At 39.0% G+C, this 26,620-nt stretch overlaps 1 protein-coding gene across 2 annotated transcripts in view; it reads right to left on the bottom strand.

The window, feature by feature from the left end:
• The window catches only part of LOC146658437 (adhesion G protein-coupled receptor B1-like), a 211,937-nt gene extending 187,236 nt beyond the window's left edge, over positions 1–24,701 (bottom strand). The window contains exons 1-3 of one of the 2 annotated variants that reach the window (XM_085422057.1): positions 24,147–24,701; positions 19,768–19,855; positions 19,424–19,503 (exon numbers count right to left, since the gene is read on the bottom strand). The gene's annotated coding sequence lies outside the window, so the exon portion shown is untranslated. The remainder of the gene's footprint in view (positions 1–19,423; positions 19,504–19,767; positions 19,856–24,146) is intronic. The other variant, XM_085422056.1, reaches the window with a different exon arrangement.
• Positions 24,702–26,620: the final 1,919 nt, after the last annotated feature.

Genomic DNA, 26,620 nt, shown 5'->3' with positions numbered 1-26,620 from the left:
CACAGTTTTTGTATAAAACACAACCATGTCTTACGACACTGCCTGTGTCATAAGATTAGCAAGATTGGTACTTTTTCTTAATTTGTTTTTGTTCTGCATGTGTTATTTGATGGTGCGGTGTGTTGGTCTCTCTGGGCCATTGTAGATAAGCTTTTACTGACCTGTGTGCCAAATTTTATCTGACTCTGATAATTGTTTGGCATAAAAGCTGTAGCACAGCTACAGATTTTATGCTGTATTAAATTAAAACATGCAACACAAATAAAAAGGGAAAAAAAAACAAAATTAGAAACAAATCTTTGATCAAATTCTATTCATCTCTGTGTTCACACCAAGAAAGTTCCAAGGCTCTGTGTGAACTGGTGATCTTTCATTATGCCTGGTCTTAACAAAGGAAAAACCTCAACTTGGTCTTTGCTGACAAAGTTCCTAAACCATCCATCCATTAATTTGTTATTGCTTATCCAGTCTAAGGTGACTAGACCTCACTTTCTTTACTAAAGCACTATTGGCCACAAAAGTATTATACTGTAAATAAATAGAATAAGGATCTGTAAATAGATATCATTCCCTACAGGTTAGAGCCAGCACACTGGTGCAGTGATTAACACTGTTGCCTCAAAACAAAAAGGTTGGGATCCTAAATTGCCCATAGGTGTGAATATGAGTGTAAATGGTTGTCTGTCTCTCTGTGTTAGCCCTGCAACACACTGCTGAGTTGTCCGGGGTGTAGCCTCTCCCCCTGTGGTAGCTGCGATATGCTCCACCCCCCCGTGACTCTGAATTGGATGATCAGAAGAGAATGGATGGAAGTCAGAGCCAGTTAGGCCTCTTTTGTTATCCAGGCCTGTGTAGTTCAGTGGATTAATCCCCATCAGTGATGATCCCCAACCCTAATGTTTTTTTTCATGTTTTCCTAAGTCTTTCGTAAGAAAAAAACACACAATAAATTAAAAAAAAAACCTAAAATAAATCAATCATTCCAAGTGAAAAAAACAGTGTTGGGAAGTAACGGAGTACATGTACCGCCGTTACGTATTTAAAATACAAAATATGAGTAACTGTATTGTGTACCGTTACCTTTTAAAAAGGTGGTATTTAGAATACAGTTACTTTGTTGAAATAAATGGATTACACAGCGGTCTTTTCCTGTTTCATATGTTCGGCTATGTCCTCTCTATTTTTGGTAATTCCACGCCAGTGGAAACCCAAACAAAACACGCATTAAGAGGCTCTAATGCCTGTGTCTCAATCTCACGACCCATGCCACCTCTACTTGCGCATAATGACGTGAAGAAATATTTTTTAAAATTATTCAAGAAAGGATTTAATATGAAGGCAATAGCAGAGTGTTACAGGCATAGCCCTAAAGAATGTAGCCTGATGGGCAGTGCAGTCCGTGCTGCAGGGAGAATGGACTGCCATACCCGTTATGTGTCTGTGAGCGAGGGAGGGAGAAAAAGGAAAAGTACGAGCTGTCACCGAGCAGAAACGGGAGCTGGAAGCATGTAAATATAATAATAACCACTGCAGCCAAGAAGAGAGCCTGACGAGCCCAGCTGTAAGTAAGCTATTAAGACTCGACTGTACACTGTGTTCGTGTTTTCCTCCGAAATAATAAGCTCCGTTGGAGCAGCCTTTCAACACCTCTCTCTGTCTCTCGCTAGCAAAGTTGACCCAGACAACAAAGTAAAGCTAGTTTTCAGCTACGAGCCCGACACGAACCCGACGTATCAGCCAGAGGTCCCTTTGCTACGGTTCGGAGCCGCGGACCTGTTTTATATACGCGCCGAATAGTTTCTATACGAGATCGCTGCAAAAAGTGCACCCTTACCTAATGTCCACCTACTGTTACTCATTTATATTAAGATTTAAACATTAGTTGGTGTTGGTGTGGAGAGTAACCTTCAGTAATACTAATAGATCACACAGCAATAGTACATTCATGTAGTTGTAAAAAGCATGATAATATGTTAAGTAATCCTAAGTATTCAGAATACGTTACTGTCATTGAGTAACGTAACGGAATACGTTATAAAATACATTTTGGGGCATGTAATCTGTAATCTGTAGTGGAATACATTTAAAAGTAACCTTCCCAACACTGGAAACAAATCAGAAATGATTTACATTTAGTAGTTTTCGGATTTCTCTAGAACACAGACTTGTGATTAGGGCTTGGATGTAGGGATGGGGTCGTCATTGACGATGACTTAGACCTCAGAGGGTTACTAAGAACATATTTGTGTCATTGTTGTGTCTGATTATTAGGCTCTGACTGAGGGAATACAGACTTGCACTGTCCTGTGATCGCCACTCAGCTGGTGTGTGTGTGTGTGTCTCTGTGTGTGGAGGTTTCCCAGGGTTGAAGGGCTCCATTGAGACGGGCTTGCCTCCTTTCCTCTCATTGCCATGCAAAGGGGACCAGCTGCCTACTCTCGGCTGTGACGGCTGAAATATTTACCACTCTGTTTGACAGGGACGTCCTGACTGACAGACCCACCCCCCCATCCCTTCTCTTTTCCTAAAACTTCACCCCCCCCCCCCCCCCCCCCCCCCCCGCCCTGCTGCTCCTTTTTCTCCTTCTTCCTTCGCTCCTCTGACTGAGCTTCCTATCAGCACTGGCTCTGTGTGTCTTATGCTGGTTCTGTCGATAATAGACTCTTTGAGTGACACGTTTTAATCCAGTCTCATTTGAATGATATTTGCGCCCCCCTCCCACAAGTATGTCACCCACTATCAAAATGTCACAGACAGATTTACAACTGCACAGGCTGCCAAACAAAGCTTATTTTAGGCTGGGGCTTTAGGGCTGAGAAAAAAATCCATATGTACTACAAATCAGTGGAGCTGAATTTATAGCTGGCACCTGTGGAAGCAAGAGTCCAAACGAAGTGGATATGCACAGAGAAATAAATGACTTGGTGGATTTGATCTGTAGCTGTGTGCTTCATTCATTCTGTCATTCTGTGAGGACGCTGCAGTCTTTCATTGTTACATTTCTTTGCATGATCAAAATCAGCAGGTTTGCTTTAAAGACAGTGGAATGTGCATGACTGGCTATTTTACCTTTATGGGGACTATGTTGCCATTGGTCATTGGCCCTGCTTAATCTAAGTCCTAATAATTAAGGGACAAATTAAGTTATTATAACACATTAACAGTGAACACTGGGCCTTTGTCACCTCTTCTGAAATGGGAAGAGGACACATCAACTTTTATTTCCTAAATAAAAACTGGTGAAACAACATTCGCCCCTTGTGTAAAATTAAATGCAATCAACATACGTCATTAAATGTCAATTAAGCAAAACATATACTATATGTTTCAGGCAAATAAATAAATAAATAAATAAATAAATAAATAAATAAATAAATAAAAAAGTGGATAATTTTATTTGAATAGTTTAAAGTCTGAGGAAAAATGCAACTACTAAAGTTAATGCAAAAGCAAATGAACTGAATTTATATAGCATTTTTTTAATTAACTAGCAAGCTTGTTGTATATGGCAGCTATAAAAGTATTGTGGGCTCAGTTCACTGCCCAGGGACTTAAACTAAATGCTGTGCAATGCCACAACAGTGTGTCACCCCTGTAGCTTTTATACTAGGGTGTATTACTATTGGATATTCTTTTGCTCAGGGGCCCAGGAGCCAGAAAGGGTATCCTTTCCTTTTGGACTTTTAACTGAGTTTTATTGCTTGCTTTTCCTTTAAGTAGAGACATCTCCCACAGTTATTCATAGCACACCAAAGTAGATAATTAAGACATAAAATTTAAATTACAGAAAAGTTCCTGTTTTTTCACTATTTTATCTGTTATAAAAATTACTGGGTGATTTTTTACACCTTGTCTAAAAAAACAATATGCTGTACTATTAAAAAGTTTCAGTTTTATAATTACAGGACAGTCTGGACAATGAGCTAACAGAACTGTTTATGTAATTTTGCTTATTTCCTATAATGTCATGCTGATAGAGTTCTTTCATTAGCTACAGCAGAATTTATTTATCTATCATGTCTCTTTCCATAAGATCGCCAGGATTAAATGTTCAAATAAACATCTGTAGACTGAGAAAAAGGTAACTTTTACTGATCTAGCCCACTTAATATCAAAGTAGGGTTTACTATATGTAGCCCACAATAAAAATAGAGTTGGGACACCCCTGTTCTATACATTATTTTTGGCTTTTAACCCTCATCATTGTTTACAGTCTCAAATTTGACCCTAACCTTAAGCAGTGTTAAATTATTTTCCCAATGTCTTTCCCCTCAAGAAGGTCTGTTTTACCCCTACCTTTCTCTACAGTATGATGACCTATATCTCAGAAGGGACCATGTGAAAGACATCTACCATCTCATTTCAATGCATGGAATCTGTGTTATAATAACCATCACACTTGTTCATCATTAGTGACTTTTCAGACCCATTCATAAATGTGTTTCAGAAAACACTGCTAACAGAGCTCCCCACACAAAAGCTACCTGAGAGGAAAAATGACGATCTTCTGTTGCTTCTACCTTTAAAAAAAAAAAATCTGTAATCAATTGACATATAAATATAAGTAGAGTCACATTCAAGCCATTTTCTGTTGCTGTTACAAAATTAGATACAAGCATGTTGTCTGAGGTTCTTTGTGTCTTTGTTCAAGGTAATTACAGGCTGTGCATTTGTTAAATATGAAAAGTATTTCAGCTTGTCCCTCTAATTCCCAGCTGTGATAGTCATATTTCAGTTGACCTCATTGTTGTAAACCTAGTGACCTTTTGACAACATTTATTTAGTTTTTATATCACTTTTATGGTTTTAAAAAAAAGTACTTAATGAAAGATGTATTTGTAATCTTGCTGTAGCTTGAAGTGAAGCACTTGGCAGGCTCTGACCATTGGATGCTGGTTTACAAGAAATCACTTCTAATGAGACAAATAATACATTTTGCTTGAAAAAAGATATCTCCCCACCACAAATAGAGCTACAGATCTGGAAAAGTAACACTGGTTACCTGTTTGGCTTGAAATAAACTAATCCTAAATATTTGTTCATACATTTGATTAGTAGTTGAAACGTGTTGTCACATTGCCTTTCAGTGTAGTCAGTGCAAAAAAACCAATTTCTGCTCTTTTTCAGTTTTTTTCTGATTTACCCAGTCGTCTCTTAAAAACATTTAAGCTGGACAGAAATTTCAAAAACTGTAGCACAGATTTCCACATTTGATAATGTAATAATTAATGCAATAATGTTATATTTTCATCTTTAAAGTATATTTGCCCTTAACTTTTAGAATATACACCTAAACATATATACATAAGCACATAAACAGGGTATTAATAGCTTTGTTTGTATCTCTGTGTGGAGCATGTGATGAACTGGTGAGCTGTACAAGGTGTAACAGCTGTCATAGGTGCCACCTATGACAGTTGGGATACAGCCCAGTCCCACCTTAACCCCCCACTGCGAAGTGGTTATGCTTAGTTAGGTGGATGGACATATTACGAATTCCCTATCACCTCCAAAGAGGTGTTATGTTTTATGTTCCTTGAACTTGAGTCCTCCTCCACAGACCTTGGAGTTTGAAAGTTCTGAGAATTATTTTATTTGTTCCAAGGACTTTGATTGTGTCTAAAATATGCTGGAGCCGCTCTTCCAGTTTGGGTGTTTTAAAGCTAAGACTGCCATATCCCGGCTCATAGCTTATGGTAACTGCTGTCTGGGCCTGATTTGGCCAGATTTCACAACACTGCTAACAACTGGCAACATAACGTGGACCTGTAAGGCAGCCACACTTACTCCAAATCAGCACCGCCAGTCAAGGTCAAAGATGGTCTACAGCAGTGGTCTCCAACCCCCGGGCCACGGACCGGGACTGGTTTGTGAGACATTTGGTACCGAGCCGCGAGAGTTGAGGCTCGGGTGTGAAATTTATGGTTTTCAGATTTTTTTATTGTTTTTTATTGTTATCGTTTCAATTGTTTTTATCATTAACTCGGTTTCCCTGAGTCTTTTCCCGTGTGTTATGAATAAATCTTCTTTTTAGTGGTATCAGTACTGGTTTTATTTTGTTGTATTTATCCACACCACCTTAAAGGCCATGAAAAAATTGTTGGACATAAACCAGTCCGTAACGCAAAAAAGGTTGGGGACCACTGGTCTACAGGTGAAGGGCACATTTGGGCCACAGATTCGTTATAGAGTTAGAACACCTTAAAACATAAGGAGGAAAGTACAGATATGTTTACGGCAAAGTAGTGTTTACTTTTAAGGTAGACTAACAGTTAAAGATGAACTACAGAGTATCAGTTATTGCCAATTCCCAGATGCTGATAGAGGACTAAAACTAAAAGTTGGGGGTTAAAAGTGGAATTGAGAAGTGTCCACAGGGTAATGACACCCTGTGACTGTGTTTGCACATCTTCATTGTTGATAACAGCAGACATCAGGACACCTCAATCCCCACATGTCCTCCCTGTAATTACCACTAGGAGGCTGAAATGAAAGCGTCACCCCAGCTGACAACTGAGTTTCACTGGAAACCTGTCACACGATTCTCAGCACCGCTTTCCTTTCTGTCATTGTCATCTCTTTTCCTTCTGCCTCTATCTATCCCCCTGCAGTCGCTGTCTATGCTGCGCTCATTTTAAACGCCTGCGGGCTGTTGGTGTGATTCTTCAGCGCAGAAGTAAGTAAATAAATAAATAAAATAAAATAAAATAAATAAAATACCACCACACACCTTTAGGGCACAATTACCCAATGCCAGCTACTATTTGTGGAGTTTTTCCACAATCATTTCCTGAGGGAAGGGGATAGAAAGTCCACACAGCACATCCCTCCCCCAAGTAATGGATTTATGATACCCTCTCAACCTTCCATATGGACCCATTGGCTAAATATACATAATCAACTCACACATACCCCCCTGAGCACCTCCTGACTGATTTAACCAAACATGTCCCACAACATACATGCATTTCACACAGGGTCATGCACACTTTTAATATTCAGTATATAACACTGACTGCATTCATATAAAATCGACATTTACTTGACACTGTATGAGATTCGTTGCCTTCTAACATCTCACAAGTTTGTGTCTGCCTCTATTAATAGTAACTTATCTTCTGCCTGAAGCATATTGTGAATTCTTACTGTAGTCCTTTGGCTCTTTCTACTCATATATCTGAGCGTGAAAGTCTAATCTTGATCTTGATGATAGTTGCTTAAAAAAGATACTCCAGGGCTTTGTCACTCTTCAAGTAGGACATTTTTTTCTTGACATTTGATTTTGCAGAAGCCTGTGGCTCACACCACCGACACCTCTGGGCAGAGGAGCAAGCAAGTCTTGAGAAAGTATGTGAAGCACTGAAACTGACAACTGGCTGAAATATCACTCACTTTTACTGAAAAAATGTTAAACACTATTAATAAAGATATTTATTGCTTGCAGCTATGCAATCATTTACCCCTACATAACAAATATATGGCGTGGGTTTTTTTTTTTTTAGCTCTTCCCCTACAGGTATGGCTGCTTTCATTGACAGGTACTAAATCAGTTGCACATGGCATTTTTATTTCATTTTATTTCTTATAAAAAAAATTTAAAAAGTGAAAATGAGTTGGCATAGGCAGTGTAAAATCAGTGACATATCTTCAGGTTCTGAAAACTGATGCCAATATGAAAGCACTTAAACATGCATTCTTTCCACTGGCCAGCAGGGGCAACCCAGAAACAAATAGAGGTTGGAGGGGAGACCATTCCCAATGTGTAACATACCTACGATTTGTCACGTCCCGAGGCATCCCATAGGAACGCGAAAGGTGACGCTCCCGGCGGTAACACGGTTCCAGGCGTGTATTCCAACCCTAACCCTAACCACAACCTTAACCCTATCAGATAGTTCTTTCCAAAGTGATTCATGATGAGAAAGTAAAATAAATGTAGGGTGTACAAATAGATGTACATGTGTAGATTCATTCCAAACAGTTCTCATGTTTCCATATGTGTAACATACAGACGGGTTGTCACATAGCGTTGGTATGTTATGTTTTGGGATGAGAACATGTTGTGGAGGGAAGACAGCCTCTGTGCTCTGTAACCTTGGTAAATACTTTATGGGCTTTATGTGCTGTCCGTGATATGGTCACTGGCCACATCCATAGCTGACATGCTAGTTGGATCCACCAAAACGTAACTGTGGAAATGTTCAGACTTCATAACACAACATCAGTAATAAGATAAGATAAGATAAGATAACCTTTATTAGTCCCACACGTGGGAAATTTGTTTTGTCACAGCAGGAAGTGGACAGTGCAAAAGTTATGACGCAAAAATTAGAATACAATAAGAATAAATACAGTACACAGCTGTACAGAATAGAATAAAATAAAATAATATACTATATACAGTAGAATAAAATAGAATAAAAATATACAATAAGATAAAAATAGAATACGAATGCTATATACAACTGAGTAAAAATACAACGATGCCAGAAAGGATTATTGCACTTAGTGTTATTGCATATGTGTGGATGTGTGTGTTTGTTCAGTTAAAGTCTTTGTTGTGGAGTCTGACAGCAGTGAGGAGGAAAGACCAATCAATACGTGGTTAGTATTGGTTACCAATTGGTGGGTTAGCCATCTTTTTGTACTGTCTGTGTGAGTTGGTAAATATATTTGAGTGGAATAAAGTCTATGAAATCTGGGAATAGACGAGTTATGCAGCAAGAAAGCTCAAACCTGGGGCTCCTACAGGCTTTGGGGCACTTTTCCCTGCTGGTAATAAGGCCTTGCCGATGCTTAATATCTACAGTGAATTAATGGATCTTGAGTGAGAATTTGTGCATGGCTTTCTATCTCTCTGTGTGTGTGTGTGTGTGCTATATCACTCTGTGATTGTGTGTCCCTGATGGCTGGCCAGGGTGTACATGGCTGATTACACACATTGACAGGCCCACTTCATCAATGTATAGTGAGCCTGTGGCAGCTACCTGCACCCTTCTTTTACTCACAAAGCACTTTCTTTTTTTCTTTTTACAGTGAGCTGCGTCTCTGTTTCCTGCCCCAAACTTTCAGTTTCTCCGTTTTTACAAAACCCTTATTTTGGTCTGCATGTTATTTCTGCTACGTGACCCTACATTAAAGTAATGGGCTGTGGTATTTTCATTGAAATTAGAGTCTGTTTTGCTGCTCTTATGCTGATGGAAAGTATAGCTAGCTCATAAAACTTTTAACATTTGGTGTTCTGAAAATGGTTCTTTCACCAAGAAAAATCATTGAGTGTGCAGCAAGTGAGGCATGTTGTTTCCCATTTCTTTGGCAGAAATGAAAGACTTGGGTAGTTAGCATGAGCAGTGGCTGAACAGACAGTGAAAACAGTGCCAGCTGCAGAAACTCAAACTTCATCAACATTAAAAAAAAATATAATCTGCTCATTCAGCACAGGCAGAGATGAAGCATTCAGAGACGACTCCAGAGAGGGCAGATGGTGGAGAGGGTAAATTAAAGGCCAACAACAAAAATCACTTCCAACACATTCAGTCTTCATTAGACACCAGAGAAGGGGGAAGCGGGACAACAGATTCTTAATTTGGTGCCTTTTGTCACTTTTTGCCCACACTGTGCTCTCTTTGACCCGGAGTCATGCTCACGACTGCAATTTAATATTTTGCTCCACAGAAGGTTGGTGTCTAAAACTCTGGGGAGCCAACAGAGCTGTCACTACTGTAGCTGAGATCAGAGGCACACTGTTTACAACACTGATCAAAAAGGCTCTTTTCAATATTGTTCACCTGTAAATGCAAATGTACAGCATATTTACCCCTTCAGATTAAAAGCTGTGTTTGAGTCTAGTCAATTTGATTGGATAGACCAATCAAATTGACTAGACTCAACATTTCAAACAGGTAACATCCCAGGTGAAACAAGACTTTAAAGATGCTCCTGGCTACTGAGGCATTGAAAGCTGTAAATGTCCTCAAGGGAGAAAAGTGGGCAGCCAACAATTTTCTGGAGCAGTGAAAATGACCCTCTGGAGTGTCTCCTGTCTACTGAGGAGCAGCTGGTGAACCATGCAGAGAAGTAATAGCTCAGCAGATTCTCAGTGGAATAGCAGACACGAGCAGTTTTTTAGCCAAGATGTTCTTTCAGAGAAACAGAGGAGTCGCTGTTGACTACCATTTTTCTATGTGTATTTTCAATTTACGCTTAGATTTCAAGGTTGATTTCTTTCTCTTCTTTCTTGAGTGTGTCTCTTTCACTGCATAAAAGCTACCAGCCACACTAGCTAACATGACCCAAAGGAGTCTATCTCATATAGCCCCCGATGCTAATTATCTCTTATTCCATGTTGACAAAGATAACTGATTGATTTATTTTTTGATGAGCAAAGTTCAGGAACAGGGCATGATTTACGGAGGATTTAGAATTGAACCACCAAGCTAGGTTCCTTCTGGTTAGTGAACACAAAAAACTGTGAGCTAACTAACGTTGTAAATATGGCCTGGGTTTTACTAAGTATCTGTATTTTGCTGAGAATATTTATAAAAAGAACATTTAATATACCTGACCTTTATTTTACTTTTAATATCTTTTTTAGATAATCCAGTATGGTAAAATATAGCTACTAATTATAGCACGCTAATACAATATTACTAAATAATATTAAATGTTACAAAAATTTAAAAGCAATTAAAAAATTTGAATCTTTAATGAAGTCTTTTCTGTTTCTAGCAACCAAAATATTTAGTTTATGAGATGTTTTTTGTATAATTATTTTCTCATTATCATGACGCCACGTGAATCCTCAATAACATATGTATACAATAATATGTAATACACCAAGCTGTTCTGGATGATGCTAGCTACCACAGGTGCACTTTACTTGCAGGTGCCATCAACAGTTTTACAGATATTTATGCAGAGAGCCTTTAACTTAGGACTGTTGGATCTGAGATTTTTATTTACAGATTATCTAAATCACATCCCTCTGAAGTGTAGGGTTATTAAAACACAGTGCCTAACTAGTCACTGAACATGACAACAGCTAAGACCGCCAGTTTTACACGTGCTAAAGGAAAACTGAAAACTGTGTGAAGTGTTGCAGGGCACAAAACAATAACTCTATAAGAGCTTTAACAGTTACTTTTTGTTGATTGTTTTGGTTTTAAGCCTGCTCTCATTAACCTCACGTCAAATGGCAGATGGCTCTGAGAAAATTCTCTTAAAAAATGTTGCATCAAACATCAGCAACATTAGACTAGCTGTAACAAAATCATATACATACACATACTATTTTCATCACTATTTTTTCATTTTCACAGTCACCACATGCCCTAAACCTGAAAGCATCTGGCCTCATATCTACAGGCAAGACAGGCAAGACGGTTAAGAAGAGTCAGGGTGACCTTTTGGCTCCATTGCTGACAGCCACTATTATGGACAGGATTAGTAGGGAGTATATCAGAGGGGCAGCTCAGGTTGGATGGTTAAGGGCTAAAGTAGGAGAGACTGAGCTGGTTTGGACATGTGCGGCGGAGAGAGACTGGGTATACTGGGAGAAAGATGTTAGCTGTTCAGTTTGACAACGCTGTGTACTTGATTTTACGTATTTTTGTTGAAGTAAAATGAAATTACACATTTTCTGGTTCTTACAATTGTTCACATTTGCAGCCGTGGTGAACTTACTCTTTAACAATTATTTTGTATTTTATAGGTTGCCAGTGTTACTAGGGATGGGTATCGAAAACCGGTTCTTGTTGAGAACCGGTTCCCACTGTTTCAATTCCTTGGAATCGTTTGCCACTTTTAAAAACGATTCCCTTATCGATTCCAGTCGCCCCGAATGACGTCATCACGTTGAGTAGCGTCTTTTACCCAGTAGGAAACACGGCGCCTGAGCGGCACAAACGCTCAAAAGTTTGGTTACACTTTATGATAAAGGATGACAACAGGGCAACGTGCAATACTTGCAAAGTAGAGATTTCATCAGAGGGAGGAAACACTACGAACATGCAAAAGCATTTGCTCAAAAAACACGCGATTGCTTTCAACGAATGTCGTGTTTTTGATCCGCTCCGGACTAGCGACGCTCAACCCAGCAGCAGCGGTAGCGTTTCCACGTCCTCTCCCGTTAATACTGCAGGTAACTAATCAATTAGCATTGCATATTATGTTAGCGCGATTTACCTTATTACAAAACCTGCTATTACTGTGCGTTGCATTTAGTGACCATGATGAGACAGACAGAGTCTGGCTGGCTCAGATGCTGGCAGTTCTCGCTGCAGTCTACCGTTAGCGTCTCCTTTCAGGCCAGGATAGACGAATGCCACCGAGCAGTGACTAAGTTTGTGGTCAAAGGTTTGCACCCATTTGCCACAGCAGATGCCCCCGATTTCACTTTGGTAAGTGAATGTGTTTAATTGTAGGCAGGACATTACTGGATATTCTTGTGTAATTGCTACAGAATAATTTATGTTAAACTTTGTTATTGCTACAGAAGAATATTTATTTTATTATTTTACATATACATTTTTTTTCCTGGGGACCCTGTGACACCCCATTGAAGAGCCGTAGGCTGGATCTCTTAAGATCTCACTGTTGGGTTTGTAAGGCCATGTTACTCCTAAATTTCTATCTTGTTCAAAGAGAAGATATAAAACACAGTTCTAAGCTAATCGACTTTAGTGTTCTCCTTTTTAAAAAAAAAAGAATCGATAAGAGAATCGATAAGGAATCGAATCGTTAAACAGAATCGAAAATGGAATCGGAATCGTTAAAATCTTATCAATACCCATCCCTAAGTGTTACTAAATTTTATTTATTTAGATTTAATCTCTGTATTCCTTATTTTAAGCCAACAAAATAAATAGAGTAGATTTAATATTTCTGGTGTTGGTACTTAAAGTTAACCTTATGAAACCTTTCAATATCTCTACAAGCGTAATTTCACAAATTGCCTGGGTTTATTTTAAAACAATCTTACCAGTTTTTTCTCAAATTTGCATTTTTTCTGAAAGACTGTGGTCTCGTTGGACGCACTGGAGTTAATGTGAATTGTTCAGGGAAAACAGGAAAGAGCTGCAGCGAGCAGCTTTTACTGTAACAGAAGCCGAGTCTATAGCCACTGGCTGTACCATCCCTCAGGATTAAATCTCCCGTTTCTTCGGGACGGAAGTGAGACAGTAGCAAATAACACTCTTCTTCCACTTCTCTTAAGTCAATGACCTGAAAAGACCTACGATAAAGTTGTGGAGGGAAAGAGGGAAAACACTGAGGGCCACAGACACTGAACAGTTGACAGAGGCTATCACTGTCAGAGGATACATGCTGACCCACGCCATCCATCACACAGAGAGGAGAGGAGAGGAGAGGAGAGGAGGGGAGAGGAGAGGAGGGGAGAGAAGAAGAGCTGGAAAAAGATGAAAGGGCAAGGGAGGACGAGAAAGCAGCATTAAGAGCAATGGCTCTCAGAAGAAAAGAGCACAGATGATCAAAATTTGAGAAGAGAAAACTTGTGAGGTTGAAGAGGGAGATGATGAAAAAGGAGGAGAGCTAAATCAAGCACTATAGATCTAAGAAAAAAATGGGGAAGAGGGAAAAAAAGAAGTAAGACAAAGGAGAAGAGAAATTTAAGAAGACAAAGAGAGGAGAGCAAAGAAAATGAGATATTTGTACAAAAAAAAATTTGTGGGGGAAAAGGACAAATTGATTTATAAGAAATTAAATAAGGGAAAATAAGTAAATACAAAATGTGAAATAAGAAATGTCAGTTATTCTGCGCTCTTTCAAACGGATCTAGCCTGTTTTCTTAATTGTCTTTCTTAGCCCACTGTTAGCTCCACATGAAGGGGCATAACAGCAAATTAACAAGTGCTCAAGTCGACAAAATATGCCGAGCTCAGTATCCAACTGCAGCATCGTGTAAGTGCAGTAAAACAACATCGTAGATGTAATGAGGTGAAACGTGGAGGGGTCACAAATAAATGCTTCACTTCAGCAGAGCTGTTGTACAGCACAGCTGACAATGGCAGATTGGAAAGTCAGCGCTTTAAGGCCACATGTTTTCCATTTTGGAAAAGACAAAAAAGTTTCCAAAGATGACAAATTGCTGCCAGATGACCTCTAAATGTATGCTAGGAGAACTTGTGCACTTTTCCTGCGCTGTAAAACAAAACAAAAAAGGTAAAAAAAAAAAAAAAATGTAATTTCACAATATTAGTTAAAACTGTATATATAAATATGTGAATTTTGATGCAATGAGAAAAAGATATCAGTAAATATAGTTTCTATGATTTTACATAAATGTATTTAATTGTTTTCACCATAAAAAAGAGTACAGCATTTACATGAATTAATACACTGTCCAAATAATTACTATAATTTCACAGAGTTTTTTAAAGCATCTTTTTAAATTATTGACAAAAAATGGTAAAATTAGAGAAAAGTCAAACTAATAGAAATGCCTATTCTCTATAGATTTATTCTTAAGATATTTTAAAAAGATACAATAAATATTAAATGCATGGATAATTTCATATACGTTAACACATATGTTTCTAATTTTCCAAAATCTTTTCATACATTGTAGTTCTGGGCTAAAGGATGCTGGGCCTTTGTCAGAAATAGACTCCACGAGGATGGCATAGTTTGGTCAGAATAGAGTGGGATAGCTGGGGTATCATTTTATTGTATTAAACTATTAACATTGATTAAATGAACAAGATTCACATGAAATGACATCACAAAACAGGAGCCTAAATCTAGTGTAAATCTAAAGCTTTAGATATGAGAGGTGGACACAAATGTAAAGATGATATTTTTCTAACACGAGAGCTGACTTTAAGCATACACTAACATATCCCACACATGAGCTGGGACACTCTCTGATCATCCTTTATGTAAAACCCTTTGATCACGAGGACTCGTCGAAGAGACCTGAGTAAATTGAATCCAACTTGAAACTTGTGAGCTGCCTTAAGCAATCAAGCAATTGAATTTGCCTACTTTGATGCTGTGGACTCTTGCTAAATATCCTTACATTAGTTCACATCTAAATTACACTTTGGAAGCCATCCTTTCCTCTCGGTTTGTTAGGATTCCTTACCCCTAAACACAAATAATACTGGCACGAGCTACAAAGAAAAGGAGAACCATCACTCGAGGTCAGACCTTAAAGTTCGACTTCAAGGAGGTTTTAAAACAGAGCAAATCTTCACTGAAGGTAAAACTACTCTACAATGAACTCTCGGATCAGATGTCAGATGTTTTAAATAGAAATATAAACGTTCAAACAAGGTAGGAAGAACATATTTTAGAAATCGTCTACCTCTTTGTTTGTTTTCTTATCGGCCTGACTGTTCAGCAAATAGCCAATGCGCTGTACAGCATCAACATGAAAAACAATAGCGCTGCTATTCAGTGCTGCGTAGCTGATCCTACATCTGGAGAAGTGTGCCGTTCAGTGGGGAGAGTGGTAATAACCCTGATTAGTTCCAGTGTTGATGGCTGCTTGTGGAGCTTCCAGGGGAGAGTTGAATAGAGATGGAAATCAGGGCTTAGCTACGGATGATTATCTAGCCACTCCAGATCAAAGATTTCCCTCTGTCTCATCACAAAGGATGAAGAAAAGATCATTTCATCCCATGCTGTGAAACTACCTGTGCCTGTTTTCTTGAAATATGCTGAAAAAGGTCAGCAGAGCTGTCTGCATTTAAGCAAACAGACATCAGACACACGCATATGTGCAGACATATGATCATTATTTCATATGTGGCTATACAAAATGAGCCAGAGAGGTGATTTATAAAACAAAACACTTATGAAAATGCTTCTGAGACTACGCATGGAGCTATGATTATTTAATGAATTAATTAATGAAGTGCCAGGAGTTTGGAAAGTGCAGAAATTGCAGCATAATGTGTTGATAAGAACTCATATTTTTAGCCAATAGGAGGGTCACACTACTGCTGAGAAATCTGTGGAGGAAGCAGAGTGAACCATCTGTGAATTCACAAGCAAGGTGTCTGTGTGCAGTATGTGCGTGGGGGGGAAATGCCATGAACAGGCCTACGTGCATGTGGCTCATTTCTGTGGCATTTCTTTAACTCGCAGCACGACAGAGGGAAAGAGATGCCGTGGTCGTGAAGATAAGTTGGGCTTCTTTTGAAAGCTTGGTCTGTTCAGTTATAATGAAGCCTTTGAACATTCAGCTAATACCTGCAGATTTTTGCCAGAAGCTTTTTTTCACATTTTTGTGATTTCCTGTTGAATGAAAAAAGGCACGCATTGATTAAAACACTGAAAACAGACATTTTAAGAATGAGCCACATATGTCTGAATTCCCGACTACCCAAGAGGTTAAACCAAAGAAATAAGGTTGATAAAAACAGAGAAATATTGAAGAAACCGATGTTCTGATTTCACAACGTTCCAAAGTCTCAGAGTGCAAACAGAAGCCTCACATTATAAAATAATATTCAAACCCCAGCTTAATGTCTGAGCAGCTGAAAATTCAGTTTTAATCAAACTGTGACACACAAAAAGCATGTCCCATTGTTGTACTTACTTTTCACATGTGGGATGCTACATTTTTTGCATGATGCAGTTGGGTAAAAATCTCAGTATGTCCAAAGTCCACTTTCTCCATTGGTCCATTATGATGTTTTGTGTTGCCTATTTAAGGCATCTGTTTGTTTTTTGTTCTTTTTTTTAATTAGTGGAAATAAAATGTCCAAAATACAAATTTACCTTAATATATTTCTTGGATATTTGTGCAAATTAGTAACTACGCAGCCATTTAATCATTTCTAATTTGCATATTTAAAAATATTATAAAATAACTCTTTTTATGTGAGAAATCAACTGTGATATCACCAAATTCTTTTTTTTCTTTTTAGTAAAAATCTACAGAATCTTCAATTCAGCAACACTTACTTCCAGAAATTGCATTTTTATTCCTGTGTGTGTTTTTACAGAGTGGGTGTACTATTCAGTCTGATTTACAGAACATGTACCTAAAGGCATGACTTGTTGACAGTATTTATCATTTTTATGATTCTAATGTCAAGAATAAAATTGAACCTGAGTAATGTTAATATTTCTGCTCCAGAACACACACATTTGCACACTTGGATAATACCTCATTAGCATACTTAAACATAGAAATTCAGAAAAAATTATGGCTTTAACACAAGTTATCAAGCAGCTCTGACCTGAAATGACTAAACAGAAAAAACTCTCATGCTAAGCCTTTAATATTAATATTTTTTTATTTTTACACTATCTGTGTGTGTGTGTGTGTGTGTGTGTGTGTGTGTGTGTGTGTGTGTGTGTGTGTGTGTGTGTGTGTGTGTGTGTGTGTGTGTTAAACAGAGTCTGCTGGGTCTTTTTGTCATCACGGGTTTTCCAAGAAGCAGACTGAGGTGTGAAGGTGTTTCCTCTGCTTCTCTTACACACTTGCTAACATGAAGATAAAAATAGCAATCAACCAAGAGAATCGTGCTAATTGAAGACCTTAGCTCACAGCCATGCAGTGCAGATCCAACATACTGTAACTGCTACTACACAAGGGTTCCACCAATATGGGCTGCTAACCAGAAGTCAAATTGAATCATTTTAATGCCTTAAACAAACAAGGTCTAGGAAATAGCACTGGTCTGACTTTACCCCCAGTGTATGAAAAAAACTGCCCATCTTTGTAAAACAGCTCCTATATTCATGAGCAGCATGTCCTTTAGGACAGAGACACTGAAAGTCACCTCAAGGCTACACCTTTTCCAGAGAGCTGCCTAAATGTTTAAAGAGCATGAAGCCTAAAAATGGAAAAAGTCTACTAAGATTCCAGAACTCATTTAAAGGAGAGGCCTGCCAAAGGAAGCAAGAAGAACAAACACTGACAGGACAGAATGCTACCATGTAGCTCAGCATTATCTGAAAAACAACAACAACCCAAAACTGTTCTGGTCTGAAAGATAAGAGAAGTATTTTAATCTTAAATCACACTGAAAGCATAGACTGAAACAGACACATAATTAGACAACTCCAGCATGGCCTTGTAAATAACTGGTAGGGGGTGAACCTATTACTGCATATAAAGAGATGTCCAACGAGTGTATATTAGTGGCAGTGCTGTGTTAAACATTTGCTACCAGTGTTGAATCTGCGTGGCACTTTTTCAAAATGCACCTGAAGATTTAACCCTGTGAAAAAATGTGTTTTTAATGTGTTTGGATGAGAGGGGAAACATCTTCAAAAAAACCTAAAAAGTAGTCCAGTTGCTTTAATGCAAGTTCATTTGAATTTTTAAGTGTTTAAGAAAGCATGCAGCAGCAGCTGGTTTGGCTTGCAATGTTAAAATCTACCAGTTATTCAGCCTTTTGTATATCCTGAGAGCTGCACTTAGTTTCTTTTGACTGGATTCAAGGACAGACTGAACTTGTTCTTGTCTAACTGTAGCAACTGAGGAAGTGCCTCCAATTACAGAGGATGTGCAGTGTATAATCATGTCATCATTAACATTCCCAATAAAATAAATCGAACCACGTACAGGTCCCTGTGGTTGTGTTTTATTTCACTTAAATACAGTTCATCGTTTCAGTTGCCTAACCTAATCGGTCTCCAGGTCTTCAAGTTCTGATTCTGCAAAAGTGAGGGGGTTTTTTTATTTACATTTCATTTTCACTTAATTAATTTTGCGTTTGTTTGGTTGGATTTACGCACAAAAAAGAATTCACAGTTTACTCAGAAAGTCCTCATCAATTTTGTTGGTGTCTTCCATAGTCGTGAGTCTCTCCCCATCAATTATATAACTAATGATCTAAAAATAAAGAACACCAGGACAGTCAGCTTTGTGTTTCACTTAGACTGAAGCCTCAGGTGCCCTTAATCTGTTTCAACAACACTATCCTCAGCGTGAAAGGCAGTGGTAAAATCATGTTGTTGCTTATTCAGATAGCTCAATACTCTGAAGCCTTCTTTCTTTGGAATGGTGAGCAGTGTCAAGTGCCTTGGATAAATCAATAAACCAGTACTACAAAACATGCTTTCCTAACCAAAGACTTAATTATACCACTGACCGCCTTTAAGTCTGCGGTACCAGTACGATGCTGTTTTCTTCTCACTTTAGTTCATTGCTTATCCTCTCTGGTTATTGGAGTTTAGGTATCTGCCATTTGCCCTTGACTGGGCATAGTATTCCTCCTAATATTATTATTGTTAGTAGTAGTAATCATAATGCTAATAATATCACTAATATTAGTAGTATCATTGTGTCATTTCAACACGCACTTTTAAAAAAACTCAGGAAATCTACAAATTTGGTGACCAGTGCACGATGCTGACCTTCGTGGTATACAGAGTGAAGTTTAGTTAAGTTCAGTTTTGCTCCTCTGTTCTTCAGACACTTGTTTACAGACAACAGATACCTTACCTTCCTTTTACACCTCAGCACAGGAATGATTAAGTGATTACGACACGTTGCCTTTGCTTTAAAGATGGCTGTCATTCTGTCTGTAAATGAGCAGAGAAATAAACAGGGGTACAGTGCATAAACACTCATCACTTAAAAAGCAGGACTTTTCTCCCCTGAAAACAATATCCAATCACACAGTCTGACAGTCTGTGATGTTACAACACTTTGCACAGCAGCAACAATTATGACCACAGACACAAATGTGAAACAAAACCAGCATAAAAAAGTGATCGCCACAGTGATTCTGCTTTAGACACACGAATAGAGGCTGTAGCAGGAGACTGCTTCAACAGGATTGTTACCTGTTAAAGTTCAGGGTCTGGCTGCTTGGGTCAGCATGCACTCCGCTTTCACTCTGGGTTCTTGGCTAGCTTAGGATTAGCATGCTGCCTGTGCAAAGAACCAAAGTTGGGTTAGCAGCATAATGTGGTTGTTTGTGTTCTGCAGTTAAAAAAATAAATGTCCATATCCACACTTTAAACTGTCACTTTTTTTCCCTGTGAAACGTGAACTGAAATCAGCCAGTTGCAGCACGAGTGCAAGAACCAATAAGCAGGATCGATAGGCAGACAGGCTGACAATTCCAAGGAATTGGACTACTGGTTTTCTGTAAGAAGCGGTTCTCGATTCCCATCACAAACCATGCTGTTGTTTTGTTTACCTCTCATCATTTCAATACATCACTAGTTGAAGCTTTGCAGAAACAGTGCAAATATCTATCAAAATAATATTTTTACAGCGTCTTTTTATGGTTTATATCCAATTTATATTTTGGTGCTAAATTTAGGTGCAAAAAGGAAGGTGATTATCTCCCTTAGAACAGTCACAGACCCCACCACATTAAACGGAGTCTGTGACTGCATACCCACTGCTTGTCAAAAGTCATGCACTGAGTATATGCCTGCTCTAAGTTTTTATTTAGTGTGCTTGTTTTTGTCAGGAATCATGTACAAAAAAAACTTTGTGTCTGAAAAAGGTGTCAGTGCCAGCATTTGGCCTCGAACTAATCATCAGACCAAAAAGCACACTGCCATGACCTCCAAGCTACAGCTACACCTACCTCTAAGTCAGCCAACTATTTTCATAAGCCCTGCTTCACATGTTGTGTTAAGTCAGTGTGGCGGTTATATGGTTGTCAGCCAGTTCCCCCTTCACTCTCACACTTGCACGCGCACACACATACACATTGGCCAAGGCTCATTAAGCTCCTTCCCAAGCTCCTCATTTTGTCCCTAATTAGGGGAACCAATGGTTTTGCAGGATCTGGTCAACCTCTAAGTCACTCCAAGCAAAGATATCCTCCCCACAGTACTGTTGAGAAGCCATTAGAAACTTTCAGGACATTGGATGCTGACATGTTTCACCTTTAAAGCGCCTGTGTGACTAGCCTGTCATTGCTGACTGATTGCTGTGTATTTACTCCAAAACGCAATGGGTGTCACACAAAAAGTGATCTGTGGAGCTCCGAGGCAGCAGAAAGGCACAGTGTGTCTACGTCACACAGCTCTCTGTCTCTAGCTCGCCTTTAATGCATCTTCTATCGTCCCACAGACTGTCTCCTCGTCACCCATCTATTCATCTCCCCTCTCAATGGCTCCCTCTGTTCCCCTCGACTCACTATTTCCTCTTTATCCCTCTGATGTCACAAATTCAGATATGAGCTTCTCTGATAGAACACACACCCTTGGACACTGCAGCTTTGTTTGAAAAGACAGCGATCAGTGGATGCGAAGAACTAGGGAAGGGGAACAAGTCGACAGTGTGGTTATTTTCCAAAGCTGCAGGAGACTGTAAAATGCAGAAACAAAGGGAGACATGTAGGCTAAAAAAAACATGCATGAATGCTTCTGAAAAGGCCTGCGTTGTGTTGCTGCCTTGTCTCATCCCTGTGGCTCGGAGCCAGCCATGCCTGCCAGGGCACTACTGTTGAGTCTATTTCTGTTATCTGCTCTCTTTCCCACGAAGAAGAAACAGCTGACCGCTAATATCGCTACCTGGGAGGGGGTGCGACAAGACTTCTCAGACCTGGCGCTGTCTCAGAAATACATATGCTTACAAAGGATCACACACTTGGCTCTCGGCTGAGTTTTGTGGCACCCGTTGGGAGGATTTGTTGGCACAGTCGCATAAACACGTACTTGTCTTTCAATGACAAAACCAAAAGAAAAACACAGTCAGTGTTTGGAAGGTCTAAACAACCATTTTGTTTCTTTTGTAGTTAAACTGTTTAGTAGAATTAATTCTGTGTTGACATATGACCCTCAATTCTGCTTCTTTGCCCCTGTAGTGTACGGACGCCTTTTCCTGTTAAAAGGTAGTTCTTCCTCTCCACAGTCACAAAGTGCTTGCTTTGTTACTAACCCTTTTTTTTTCTTCCAAATCTTGACAAACAGGGCACAACTAATAATGATTCTAACTCACCCATTTAAAAAAAATCCAAAAAGTATATTTTGCTTTTATCCGACAGTTGTGGCTGTGGTTGGCAGTCATGATATAGACCTCCCAGGGTTATTAACCTGAACTAACAAATTTAAGTCATCTGAACATTTAACTTAAAAATCAAGAATAAGAAGAGGTCAAAATGTGTTAAAACAACAACCATGAGATTTTGGAGAATGCAACATGTCTTAAACAGAGATAGTGGCATGGGTTCAAAGTAAGGTTTGGTGAGCTTGGAGGGGTGATCGGCTGAATTAAAGTCCCTGACAGTGATGGGGATTTTACATGTGTTAAATGCATCAATAAAGGAGAGCAGAGAGTTGAGTTTAAAATGATAATGCACAGACGACACTTGCAATCAACGCGGCAAGGGTGTATTTAATATAATGTGACCTTTTCAAGCCTACTGTTTGCATCTGACCTGGAATGAATACGCAGCATCGGGCTTTTCAAAGCCAACAAGAATTTCATTATTTTGAGTTCCAATGGTGTTTTATTGCCTTAGGGCTTTTACACAATATCTTGTTGAACAGTTATTGATTCAAGCGCAGAAATGTTGATACAAATCTTTCATATTAATAACTGAGTTCTGATATTTTCATGGGTAGAAACAACATTTCAGTATAAAACATATGAAGGTGCAAAGCCTTCAAGAATTCCCAGTATCAACAGTTTTTTGGCTGTTTTTCAATAACGTCATTCAACCTTAGATCACTTGTTGAGATGCCAAACTTTTTTTTAAAATTAAAATATACAGTGCAGTTTTTCAGGGACAGGGAACTTAAAGAGTGGGGGTTATATGTTCCCTGTTGTGTGGTTCATGACTGAAGTCTTATCCGGGGATGGGCTGTGTTTTAGAGCGCCCCCCCAAATTAACATGTCAGAGTTTAATATTTTGATATGCAGAGAAGAGCAATTATCTCTTTAACTATTTTTAAAGTAAAGGAAATCCAATGATAATGGTTATAATAATAATAATAATGCAATTTTGAAGTTTTACAGAAACAGCATCGACCATTCATGCTGCATATCCAAGACTGGACATTGCAGCAGTAGCAGAGATGAGGGAGGCTCCTTGCACCAGAAGGGGACAGTGAATGACAACCCATTTTGTTGGCAAATAGGACTGCTGGCGGTCAGTGAGTGATAGCAGGCTGACTATCACAGAGATGGGCTCAAAGCGCTCATGTGCCTGCTCCGTCTCTGCTTTCACCTCTGCTAGAATTTCACACTGCTTTATCATCACCTATTACTAAACACAGTTTGAGCACATATGTTGTGTTTTACTGCAAGTAAAATCCATAAAGCATAAAAAAGATTCATCATTATATCCAGGATTAAAATTGGCTCGAGGAAACAAATAGGCTAGATGATGTCAAAAAGGGGACGCAGATGATTAGACCGGTTGTGTCTTTATTCATACCATGATGTTAAAAGAACGCAGACTCCAGTAAGCACTGTGGATAGGTACAGGGGATTTGTTTTTGTTTGTTGTTTGAAAACATTAATGTCAAACTCAAATCAGAATAAGAGCGTGTAAATGTAACCCTCTCTCTCTGACAAAGCTTCACACTGCTTTGAAAATGCATAAGCTTTGTATTTCAGCTGGTGGTTATAATATCGCAGTATCTAGAAATGCATAAAAAAATAACACTGAGAATACGTGTTCAATAACGCGCGTGTGTAACGAGTCAAGTAAAGTTAAGCATATTTACAAAAAAAAATTAATTTTGCTGAGATTAATCGTCAGAATAAGAGTTGTCCTTACTCATTCTCGGAATTCCCTAAATGACGCTCTGGCTCCAGGTTAACCTCTGTGAATGAGCGACCAGTTGTTAAATTACACGGAGATAAGTGGCGGTTCCTCCCTAGAGGAACGCGCCTTCTTCCATCCTCTGGGGCTCACCAACTAGCTCAGACAGCGACTGTCCACAGCGGTGCGACTGACTGAGCGCAGCACGGTTGGGTGTGACTTGAGCATACAGCGCTACCCTCAACTACACTGGACAGTACAGGGGGTTGCAACACACAATAAATCTACAGGTATTTTGCGAGTTCGGTCATTTGTTTCTCTTTTATTGTGGCAACAAAAAAGGGGAAAAAACGCCTAATGTGAATTCACAAAACAAAACAAGAAGCGCACACACGTCGAAACTAGCTGTGCTGATGAAATATGTGTGCCTTAAACTTCATAGTTAGCAGCAAGAGTTATATTTTTTTAAAGGATAGAGAAAGATTTTACCTTGAGCAAGTTACCAGTCCTTCTGATGCATAATGACAATGGTCAGAGCTCGGTGCGTTCACGGGGATTCGACAATTCCAAAAGACGGTAAGTCCTAAGATAAGTCCACAAAACGTGTGATAATGAACGGAAATCTCTTCCTATAATGAGCCCAATACATGTGACATTACTAGGATGAAGAGGAGGTTAAAACTCAGACAGGAGTTCTGAATGTCTGCTAGTTCCGACTGCGCGCCCAATGCAAGAAACAGGTTCAAAAAATCCCGACTGCCGCTGTTATTTTCTTACATTGTTCCCACAGATAACATCCCCGCTCTTCATTAACTGTGAAAATAAAATCCTCTTTTTAAGACAGTAATATTTTATTTAGTTAAATTCCACAAATTCTATGATTTCCTCTGAGAAAAAGTTATTCTCCAAATCTGAAATTCTCTCTCGTCCGCAGATCGCGCAGCCTTCCAGGTGAATGTGATCGCTGAATGGAGCGGCGCATCAAAGAGGGCTCGCGCGTGTCTCGGGAACCGCCGTCCCCAGCTCGCGGCTCTGGACCGTCCTTGCCTGCCTGTGTGTCCGCGCGCAGCAACAGCCGGATTCCTTATTTGGAAGCCCGGGGCTCGCGCTGCAGTCAATGGTTTGAAATTGTACCAACATGACTTCCAGGCAAGTGTTTCAAAATAAAATAGGTAAATAGACGCGAAAACGTTGATTGGAGTAATACACACACGTGTGTGTGCGCGCGTTGGTGATGGATGTTTCTGATGTATGTGTGTATGATATATGCATTCTTAAGTACACTCAAAAAACTAATTTACTTACTTTACTCAAAAAGTCACAATTATTTTCACATTCCCAAATTGCATTTTCAATACTGAAATCCCAAAACACATCTTGTTTCTGTTGCACACAAAAGCTGCACCTTTATTAAAAAAAATTAAAAATAAAAAATAAAAAAATTAAATCCTACAATAAACTGAGGTTTCCCCATGGGAGTGCTTTTATATTGAAGGTAAAAGCATCCACTTTCCTGCCAGATTCTGTCTGTACTGTGTTCAAAGCTGAGGGGGAGGGGGGGGTCACTCAGTAGAAAATTCACCCATCAGCCCCCTCTTCTGGAGTCAAACAGCCTCAATTGGATGTTGTGTCAGGGCAGTGGCACCACCTACATTAACACACAGAGAGGGAATGTTAATAAATGGCCATGCATACATTTTAACAGGTTATATATATTCAATAACTATACACGCATCACACACAGACACACTCTATCTACAGCTACTATTAGTCTCTGGGAAAAATCTCAGTTTCTGCCCCTTTGAAATTATGCCTTTAACCTCTTAATATCAACACACTTAACAACTGGATCAGGGGTATTGTTTGTGTTTGGTTATGCTTTCCATAGAATTTTCACCCTTTTGGAATACTTACATTGAAAAGCATTTGAGACAACAAAAAAAACCCCTGTAATGTCAACATTTATGGGATGTCATTAGAAATTTAAAATACTAGTTTCTAAAAATATGCATATTAAACTTGTGGCTACAATAAACCCAACCATAATCCATAACCTTAATGTGTTGCTGGTGACCTGGCAGATGGTAACAGGTTTATTACCAAGAGACAGGACTTTAGTTTTTCTTTGCAGTGAACTCATAAACAACGAGTGCTATAGTGCTGCAATATTAAGAAAATGAACTGGTTCCTTGTGTGATGCTTACTTTCTTTTATCTTAATATTTTCATAATGCGCTCGAGTGCCACATATACCGTACTATGTAAAAAATTAAGCAAGTTAATAACTGGAATTGTTAAAAAAAAACATTATTTCAGTTCATGTTCCTAGTTGCAGTTTGCTTTTGTAATAGCACCATGGCTTCTGGGATTCCATGGAGTTGTGCCCCCAGGGTGTTGATAATCCAGCCATGAGAATGTGTCAGTTATTTCAAAGATAAATATCAAAGCAGGGATTTTTCTCTCTATTTTCACTATTAATCTGTCTTATGTTCTGAGTACATGGAATACAACATAATTACAGACATTAATTAGACAGCTTGTTTTGGTGAGTTTTACTATGCAAAACATGCATCATGTGATATGTGTAGCTATATTTCCATAGAGGAAATACGTTTGTGTGCATTTCTGTGTGCATTCTGTGTTGACCTACATTGGATAATTTGAAAGAGTTCTGACCCACGCAATTTCAAGGCCTTGAGCTGAATGTGAACCCATCAGCTGAAATGCACAATGACAACAGTAACTCACCCATATATAAACTGAGACGCAAACAACAATTAGTGGCAACAGTGTGCTAAAAATCGCTGACAGAAAGAAATTCTAACATGATAAAATGAGGAAATCCGTTCCTCATTAGTGACAATCCCAACTCAAGTGAGTATATTTCGGGTTATATTTTGGGATAGCTGTACAACATCTCCAAAAAACGTTCTATGGATGCCTAGTCAGATGCCCAAAACACCT

This window comes from Rhamphochromis longiceps, linkage group LG11, assembly GCF_057381845.1.
Source record: "Rhamphochromis longiceps isolate RC_006_pf linkage group LG11, R_longiceps_female_GT1.1, whole genome shotgun sequence".
NCBI classification, from domain to species: domain Eukaryota; kingdom Metazoa; phylum Chordata; class Actinopteri; order Cichliformes; family Cichlidae; genus Rhamphochromis; species Rhamphochromis longiceps.
This window is presented reverse-complemented; position numbering and strand designations above follow the sequence as displayed.